The sequence below is a fragment of the Carlito syrichta genome, unplaced genomic scaffold, assembly GCF_000164805.1.
Source record: "Carlito syrichta isolate Samal-C Ts95f unplaced genomic scaffold, Tarsius_syrichta-2.0.1 Scaffold305756, whole genome shotgun sequence".
NCBI classification, from domain to species: Eukaryota; Metazoa; Chordata; class Mammalia; order Primates; family Tarsiidae; genus Carlito; species Carlito syrichta.
In genome coordinates, this window is record NW_007249852.1 from 220,103 (window position 1) to 228,838 (window position 8,736).

The following is an 8,736-nucleotide window of genomic DNA, read 5'->3' on the forward strand; positions in this document are numbered from 1 at the left end:
GCCACTGTACTCCAGTCTGGGTGACAGAGTGAGACACCAACTCAAAAAAAAGGAGAAAGGGGGTAACAGGCCAGGGTACAGAGCGTTTTGGGAACCACAAGATTCATGTGGATGGTGCAGAAGCAACAAGGGGCAGAGAAGTAGGAAATAAGTCAGCAATAATAGAGTCAGCCTGTATTATATAATAAGGACTCTGGCTTTTACTCTGACAGAAGTAGGGACCCACTACAGGACTCTGAGCAGAAGGGTAGCATGTCTTCACTTTGCATTAACAGGATCACTCATATGGCAATGCTGAGAATATTCTTATGGGGGATAGGAGCAAAAGTGCAGAAACATATTGCCAGCAGCGTTCCAAAAACATTTTAACAATTCACATTTCTACAACTGACATTTCCACAAGTGAGAATATTCTACACTAGTCCCTCTCCCAACTCTAACAGTAATAATTACTGCACTTTTAAATTTTGCCAAATGGAAGGGTGAAACGTGCCGTGCCACTGCTACTTTAATTGACATTTCCCTGACTACTTATCCATGAGTAGAATTTCATACATACATTTATTGGCCATTTTTATTTCTCTTACGAGAACAATTTATATCTTATTTTCTCTTACCAATTTGTGGGAGGATTTATGTTTTAGATATTAGCCTGCATGTTGTGCTATAAATATTTTCTGCATTATTTGCCAATGGCTTTGTTTGCATTTTATTGAAGTATAATTTATATAAAATAATACACTGACTTAAATGTACCATTCAGGCAGGATGCAGTGGCTCACATCTGTAATCCCAGTACTTTGGGAGGCTGAGGCAGGAGGACTGCTTGAGCCCAGGAGTTCGAAACCAGCCCAGGCAACACAGCAAGACCTCATCTCTACAAAAAAATCAAAGTATTAGCTGGGCAAGGTGGCACACAACTGGAATCCCAGCTACTAGGGAATCTGAGGCGGAAGGATCACCTGAGCCCAGGAGTTTGAGGCTGTAGTGAGCTGTGATCATGCCACTGTATTCTAGCCTGGGTGACAGAGTGAGACCCCTTCTTTAAGTAAGTAAATATTTAAAAATAAAAACAAATGTACAATTCAGTCAACTGGGGCAAATGTATATACCCATATATCTATCCTGCTAGTCAAAATACGTACCATTTCCATCACCCCAAAGTTTTCTCATGCCCCCTTGCCATCAATCCTTGCTACTAAGAGGTAACCTCTGTTCCGATTTCTATCACTCTTAGTTCTGTCTCTTCTTGAAATTCACAAAAACAGAATCACACAGTAGCAATATATGGATGACCTCTCAACAGAATGATTGAGACGCATATATATTACAGCATGTATTATCTGTCCCCTTTTATGAATGTCAATTGATTCGCTGTATTATTTGCTACAAAAATTTTATTTAGCTGGGTTCGGTGTCTCAGCCTGTAATCCCGCGCCTTTGGGAGGCGGAGGTGAGTGGATCGCCTGAGCCCACGGGTTCGAGACCCACCTGGGCAACTTGGCGAGACCTCATCTCTACAATAAAAATCAAAAACTAGCCGGGCGTGGTAGCGCGCGCCTATAGTTCCAGCTACTTGGAAGGCTGAGGCGGAAGGATCGCCGGAACCCAGCAGGTCGAGGCTGTGGTGGCCGGGAGTGGTCACTGCACTCCAGTCTGGGTGACAGTGAGACTCCAACTCAAAAAAAAAATTTTTTTTATTTTATATGTCTCTACTATAGCTTCTGAGTTTATCTTGATTTAAAAATATACTGCCATCTAAGTATTATTAGTCCAAGATTGTTATTGTCTATTTTAAATATTTAAGCATTCAACTCATTCCAACTCTATTTTTTCTCAGTTTTGTCAGTACCATCTAGTAAATGAATCATCTTTTTCTCATAATACTAAAAATTACCAAGAGGTAGACATTTATCCAGACAACTGACAATCATGCAGGTAAGTATTCCTAACTGAAAATACTTATCTCATGCCCAGAACGCTCAAGGAGATTTGTCTTTTGAATAACAGATGTGATGTCACTCTCTTGCTTTTAAAACTCTTCAATAGCTTTGCACTGTTCTTAGGATAAAAATCAGATCTGGCCTCTGCTAACCTCTTCAGCATCATCTAACATTATTCTCTCTATTTCTGTATTCTGGGCACACTGGCCTTCCGGTTCCTCAGATTCAGCGATCTTTTCTGTCTGTGGTCTTTACAAAGGGCTTCATCTCTTTGGGAAGATGACTTGCTCTTCTCCTGCCAACCCCCAGCCTAGCCCTCTCCCACTCACCCATCAATCCTATTTAAACATCATTTCTTCAAGGAGCCTTCCCTAGTCCCAAACCCCTAGCCCCATATTGTTTCTTCCAAACCTTTCCAACGGTTCTCCCTTATGAACGCGGTACACTCAGAAACAGTAGCTATGTGCTTAATTTCATCTTCCTCAGGATCCTGTAAGCCCCACAAGAGCAAAGACCATTTCTGCTTTGTTCATCACTACACTTCTATACGACTCATTAACTAGCTCAAGAAACACTAATCACAAATGAATTCATAAGAAAAATGAGCACAACAGAAGCATACAGAACAGCAATGGGAGTCTTGAACAGCAATGGGAGTCTCACAGGAAGAAATGCAAAAGGCAAATAAAACAAGAAGATGGTCAATGCAGTAATGATTTATAAATAAGAAAATCAAAAACTTAAGATATTTTCCTCCTATGAGATTGGTTAAAAAAAAAAAAAAAAAAAAGGACTGGTCACCATTGGTTAAAATAAACTGGTATACCCTTTTGGAAAACAAGCTAATATATTTGACCAAGCAAATCCACTTCAAAGAATTTATTCTACAGGAACACTATAAAAACAAGCAAAGATATATGTACATGGCTTTCTCTGCAGCATTATTTCTAATAGAGAAAAATAAGAAGTGATCCAAATAGCCATAATTTGAGGTTTTTGTTAGAGACGGAGTCTCACTGTGTCACTCAGGCTGAAGTGCAGTGGTGTTATCATAGTTCACTGTAGCCTTGAACTCTTAGGCTCAAGCAATCCTCCTGCCTCATCCTCCCAAGTAGCTAGGACTACAAGTAAGTACCACCATGACCAGCTAATTTTTTTAGAGATGGGTCTCACTATGTTGCTCATGCTATTCTTGAAATCCCTGGCCTCAAGCAATCCTCCCAAAAGTGCTGGCATTATGGGCATAAATCACCAAGCCCATTCCATAACTGGGTTTTAAGTAAATAAATTATCATGCAGCCCTACAGTATTACACTGATTATAAAAGGGTATCCAAGACATATTAAGCTTAATAAAACAAACTGTATTTCTGTACAAACATTATTAATAAGTCTCTCACAACAAAGAGCTTAAAAAACTAATATAGATGACTATTGATTAATATATGTATTTAGAAAATTCTAAAAGAAATATACATAACAGTGGTTATCTCTGGAAATTGCCATTTTTTCCTAATTTATCATATTGACAACAGTTGTTTGAACTATGAGCATATATTACTTTTGCAATTAGAGGGAAAATGCATTTCTTTTTAAGTGTCATCTAAACTGAAACCTAATTTTTATAAACAATGTCAAAAGTTCTCAATTTATAAACTTTAACAAATCTCTACAACTGATGGCCAGTAAAAATGATGTTCAAGTTGACAGTTACTGTATTAGTCCCTAAACAGACTGTATTCCCTGATGAACACTTAGAATCAAGAAAGCAAATATTAGGTCAGGACTGTTTACTTAATAGCCAAATGCTCACTGTACCCCACATCCTTAAAATAACAATAATAAAAAAACTATATTCACTTGACTGACATTTCTTAAGTTTTTATAAATTAGTTCCAGGAGTATACAGTGCACAAGATAATAATACATTTTAATGCAGTCACCTTGAATTCCTGATTGTGTGATAATTCAGATTTTTGAGTCTGTTCTTCCTAAAGATATCTCATTCCACAACTAAAGCTGGTACTTTAAAAATACTTTTCACTCTGATAGAAAAAAATCAAAGTATACTCTACTCTGAAAACAAAATCTACTCTGCAATTGCCAGGGTTTTCTGTACCTCTACAAGAATGGGAAATTAAAGAGTTAATATTATTTAACAGTTTTTGTACTAGGCACTGACTTGTACCACTTGGTGCCCTCTATCTACAGAGACCAAGACAAACTGCACAAACATTCTGAGGAGAACATTTCAATTAGGGATTGAGAGATGAATCTAGTTTTCTCTTTTAAGTTTCTTTCCCCCCTTTCTTTCTATACTGCTTTGAATTTCTCAAATGAAGAAATGAATTACTTTGAATAGGTAATAAAATATACCCTGCACTTTCATACTGGAAGTTTAGACTGCATGGAACTTTAGATTGCAAAATTTCTGGAGAGCAGCCGTACCTACAATCAAAAACTTTAAAACTGTGCATGCTGTTTGACCTAGTAATTCCAATTTTAGAAACTGAAGTTAAAGAAATAATCAAAGATATGTTCAAAATGTTTATAGCAATTTCTGTAATAGGAAAAAACTAAACATCTTATAACAGCTAAATATGACCACATAAAATTGATTATATTTTTAAAAATATGTAACAGTCCATTGTGTCTCACCCCACTAAAATAAAACACACTAAAAACAAGGATGTTGTTTTATTTACTACTTTATTCCTAGCACTCAGAACAATGCCTGGCACGTGGCAGCAACTCCAAAACGTGCAAAATGAATGAATCTGAGTAATGCAAGTAGATACAGAAAAGGTTTTACCTAGAAATACATGTAACATGCCCATTTACCTTACTGGAATTCAACTGTCCAGACTAAGCAAAACAAAAGAAATCATGTAAATCATGCACCCTGATCTGCCCTGGAGTGAAAGTGAAAAGAAAACCTGTATCTACGGATCCCTCCATGAGTCTCGGGTTCCCGTAATTCTCACACACGGTGATCACTACACTAGCTAAGTGTTTCTAGCTTTTTTGTTTGTTTCCTTGCTTGTTTTAGAGGAGTCTTACTCTTATCACCCAGGCTGGTTGAAATAATCCTCCCACTTCAGCTTCCCAAGTAGCTGGGACTATGGGTATACACTACCACGTCTGGCCAATTTTTAAAATTTATTGTAAGCTGGGTTGGGTGGCTCAGCCTGTAATCCCACGCCTTGGGAGGCTGAGGTGAGTGGATTGCCTGAGCCTGCGGGTTTGAGACCCGCCTGGGCAACTTGGCGCGACTTCATCTCTACAAAAAATCAAAAATTAGCTGGGTGTGGTAGTGTGCGCCTGTAGTTCCAGCTACTTGGTAGGCTGAAGTGGAAGGATCGCTGGAGGCCAGCAGGTCGAGGCTGCGGTGGCCGGGAGCGGCCACTGCACTCCAGTCTGGGCGACAGAGTGAGACTCCAACTCAAAAAAAAAAAAAAAAAAAATTTATTGTAGAGACAGGGTCTCGCTATGTTGCCCAGACAGGTCTCAAGTGATCCTCCTGCCTCAGCATCCTGAGTAAATGAGATTATAGACTCAAGCCACCACACCCAGCCTGATTCTAGTAAATGAGGATTTTTTTAAACACAATATGGCCCTAAATGTAAAGCAACTACTTCATCTGATGTTCCACCAGAAAACAGCAATTTTCTTTTATCCTGGAGCCCTTAAAAGGATTTCCAAGTATAATTTTGACCATAAGGAAATTTTGCCTTAGAAGATGACTTTAGAATTCAGCCTTCTCACCTCCAAATAAAATGTATGCCACATGGTATGCATACATTTTATGCCATAGCATGAACAGAAATATCTAATAATCACAGATATATCTGGGTGATAAATATGTATAGTGTCTTTGTTTTTATCTTATTTTCTAATACCTCTTTAATTTACAAATGTTGCTTTTGTAACAAGAAAGTTTATTTTAACAGCCTGAAATAATCTTTTCAACATATATCACAGAATGCTACATCTGGTATCAATATTCCTCCACTTGACCTAAAACAATACTATCCCTATAGTATATTATCAACTGTTAATAAATTTACTCATGTAGCACATTACTTTTACCTATTGCTCTGTGCAATTTTAAACAATATCTTGATTAATAAGCATATAAGTCAAGCTATATATCTTTTCAACAAGAAGTAATGCAACTTTTAATTCCTGTTAAGTCAATTAAATTTGTATGAAATAGAAAAAAATTTAACTTAAAAATTTTTTTTAATTCAAAATAAGGTACCTGAACATCATAGAGTGCTACAATATTTTCATGCTGAAGTTCCTGTTAAAAAAATTAAGAATGAAAAATATTTGTAAGTATCCAAATAATTTTAATATATTTTGACATGCAAATGAAAATTAAAATATGCACATATACAGATATACTATGTATAGCATATTATACTTCATCAATAAACTAGAACAATTCAATCTACTAACGAAGAAATGTACCTAACCAAACTTTACTTGGGACCTAAATTTTTATTTTCACCACCAGCATTTTTTAGACTCCTAATAACGTGAGCACTCTTGTTTACAAAATAAATTCTAAAGTTAGTATGGCCACAGATTTTCTACTAGTCTCCTAAATTTAAAATGCAATTTATAACAGCAACAGAAGGATAAAATTCCAAAGTACTTTTGAAAAGCACATTATCTCCCTGAAAAAAACAAAGTATAATTCTTAGCTCAAAGAGCTATACTTCTTTCTTTCTGCACAGAAAGTAGTTTTGAGGAAATCTGGTGTTAAATGAGGGTTCCACGATCATATTAGTTTGGGAAACACTGAGTTAAGTACAATGAAACCAGTTTCTTCACTATAGAATTTTTCAGACTTTCTTTAATGAGCCACGTGTTTTGTGACTCTCCAAGAACTACTTAGTAAACAGGATTTTCCAAACTTATCTGACCACAGATGGATCCCTTTTTTCCTCAAAGCATCTCACTTGGATAATGCTGGTTGTGAGTAATCTAAAAAGACCACCTCCAAAGTAAATAACTTTAACTTAAAAAAAAAAAAAAAGACACCAAGTGACTCTACTCTCCCTCAAAACAGAAGAGACAAACTAATGTATGAGATTGGGTATGTCCGGCCCTCTTCTCAAACAACAGCACAGTAACTAAGAGAAAGAAGAAAACAATTTATGAGAAGCTAAACTTTGTCTTCACAGAATCCCTCAAAGCTTTGGCCAAGAACCACAAACAAAGCTATCTTAAAAACAGCTTCAGAGTACTCAACGTTTCAAAAAACTGATCATGCAAAAATGAAAGCAACAGTTGTAAATTCTCAAACTTGGGTCCAACTAACAAAACTGCAAAAGAAGGCATCATATATGCATTTAATTTAAAAGTAAGTTTTAACCTAATATGAAATACTGCATAAAGTAACATACCTTTAAGATTTTAATTTCCTTTCCAAGCAGTATTTGTGATTTTGACAAGTTCTTTTTGTTAATACTTTTAATAGCTACCTCCCAATCCGTTTTCTGAAAAGGAAAACAAGTGTTACTCCTGGAAAATATTCCACAGAGAAAAAAAAATATTGTCACAAAGATGTTTTTAGAAAATAAATGTACAGCACTGGGGAAAAATGGAAAAGAACCTGAATTCAATAAAGGGAAAATGATTTCATAAATTATAGTGTAACAAGCCAATGTCCTACAACACAGCTACTAAAAATACATAGCAACTAGCATTAAGTAAAAAAGAACACAGTTTAAAACCGCTTCCAAGTTATTCAGAAATGTAGAAATAAACTTAGGAGAGTGATATAGTTAACTGAAAATAGTATGTGTTAGCTTGGCAGGATACTGTGTTTTAATTTTTTTCTTGAGTTTTAAGTTACTTTAATAATAAATGAAAAGTACTATCTGATAAGCAACAAAGTCAGCCCACTTTTAATATGCTCCTTGGAAACAATCAGAACTGCCAAACCCTGTATGATTATTTCCACTCACGATGTGCCTTTCCAAATTCTTTAGATTCTAAAACCTCGGGTAACCCTACTTGCGAAACAGCAAAAGCTTAGAGAAAAGAAAAAAAAATTAAGGCTTGAGCATGCTTTCGTGTTTATCTGGATTGGAAACGAGGCGTCCCAACCATCTTTTCGACTCGGAGCCCGTCTCCCTGACCCAGGAGTGAAAGACGGGACCCTGTTCACTTGGGCGTAGAACAACAAATGCCGGGAAAGGTGATACCTTCCAGTCTGAGAAAGCCTCAGGCTAATGGGAAACCCGCCCATTTTCCGCTGGGTCTGCAATTCTCAACCTCAAGGGTGACACAAACCTGGGCGGGGGAAAAACCCAAAGAGGGCCGGCCCATGCTCGAGCCTGGAGATGTGCACGGAACCGTGCGGTCTATTTTGGGTTCGGGGTAACTTCAGGTGGAAGGGCTGCCCTGGGCGACACGGGAGAGAGTGCCTGAGCGCACTCGGGTTACCAGGCACGGTGACAAGGAGGGGACATCGGTGGCCGGTCGGGAGGTGGAGCGCTGCCTAGCGGCTTCAGCCCCAGAACAATCCTCGTCCGACCAAAACAAACCCCGCGACGCTGACAGCGCGCACAATGCCAGGTCCAGGGCGGCGAGCTAAGGCGGGGGCGGGGGGTTCGGCTTCCGCGGCTTGGCCAAGCTTCAAGACCACCCACTCCGGCTGCTGCCCGGGGGCCCGGCCTCGCCCCGGCCGGCTGGGCGGGCGGCGCTCACCTGGCGGTGCCGCCCCCGGAAAACCACGGCGAAGGCCCCGTGTCCCACGAGGTCCCTCTTGCTGTACTCGA

The 8,736-nt window shown here is 38.5% G+C and overlaps 1 protein-coding gene across 1 annotated transcript in view; it reads right to left on the reverse strand.

Moving 5' to 3' along the window:
• Positions 1-8,730, reverse strand: part of ULK2 (unc-51 like autophagy activating kinase 2) — a 99,405-nt gene extending 90,675 nt beyond the window's left edge. The window contains exons 1-3 of the mRNA XM_008062602.2: positions 8,666-8,730; positions 7,357-7,449; positions 6,204-6,245 (exon numbers count right to left, since the gene is read on the reverse strand). The gene's annotated coding sequence lies outside the window, so the exon portion shown is untranslated. The remainder of the gene's footprint in view (positions 1-6,203; positions 6,246-7,356; positions 7,450-8,665) is intronic.
• Between the last annotated feature and the right edge of the window lie 6 nt (positions 8,731-8,736).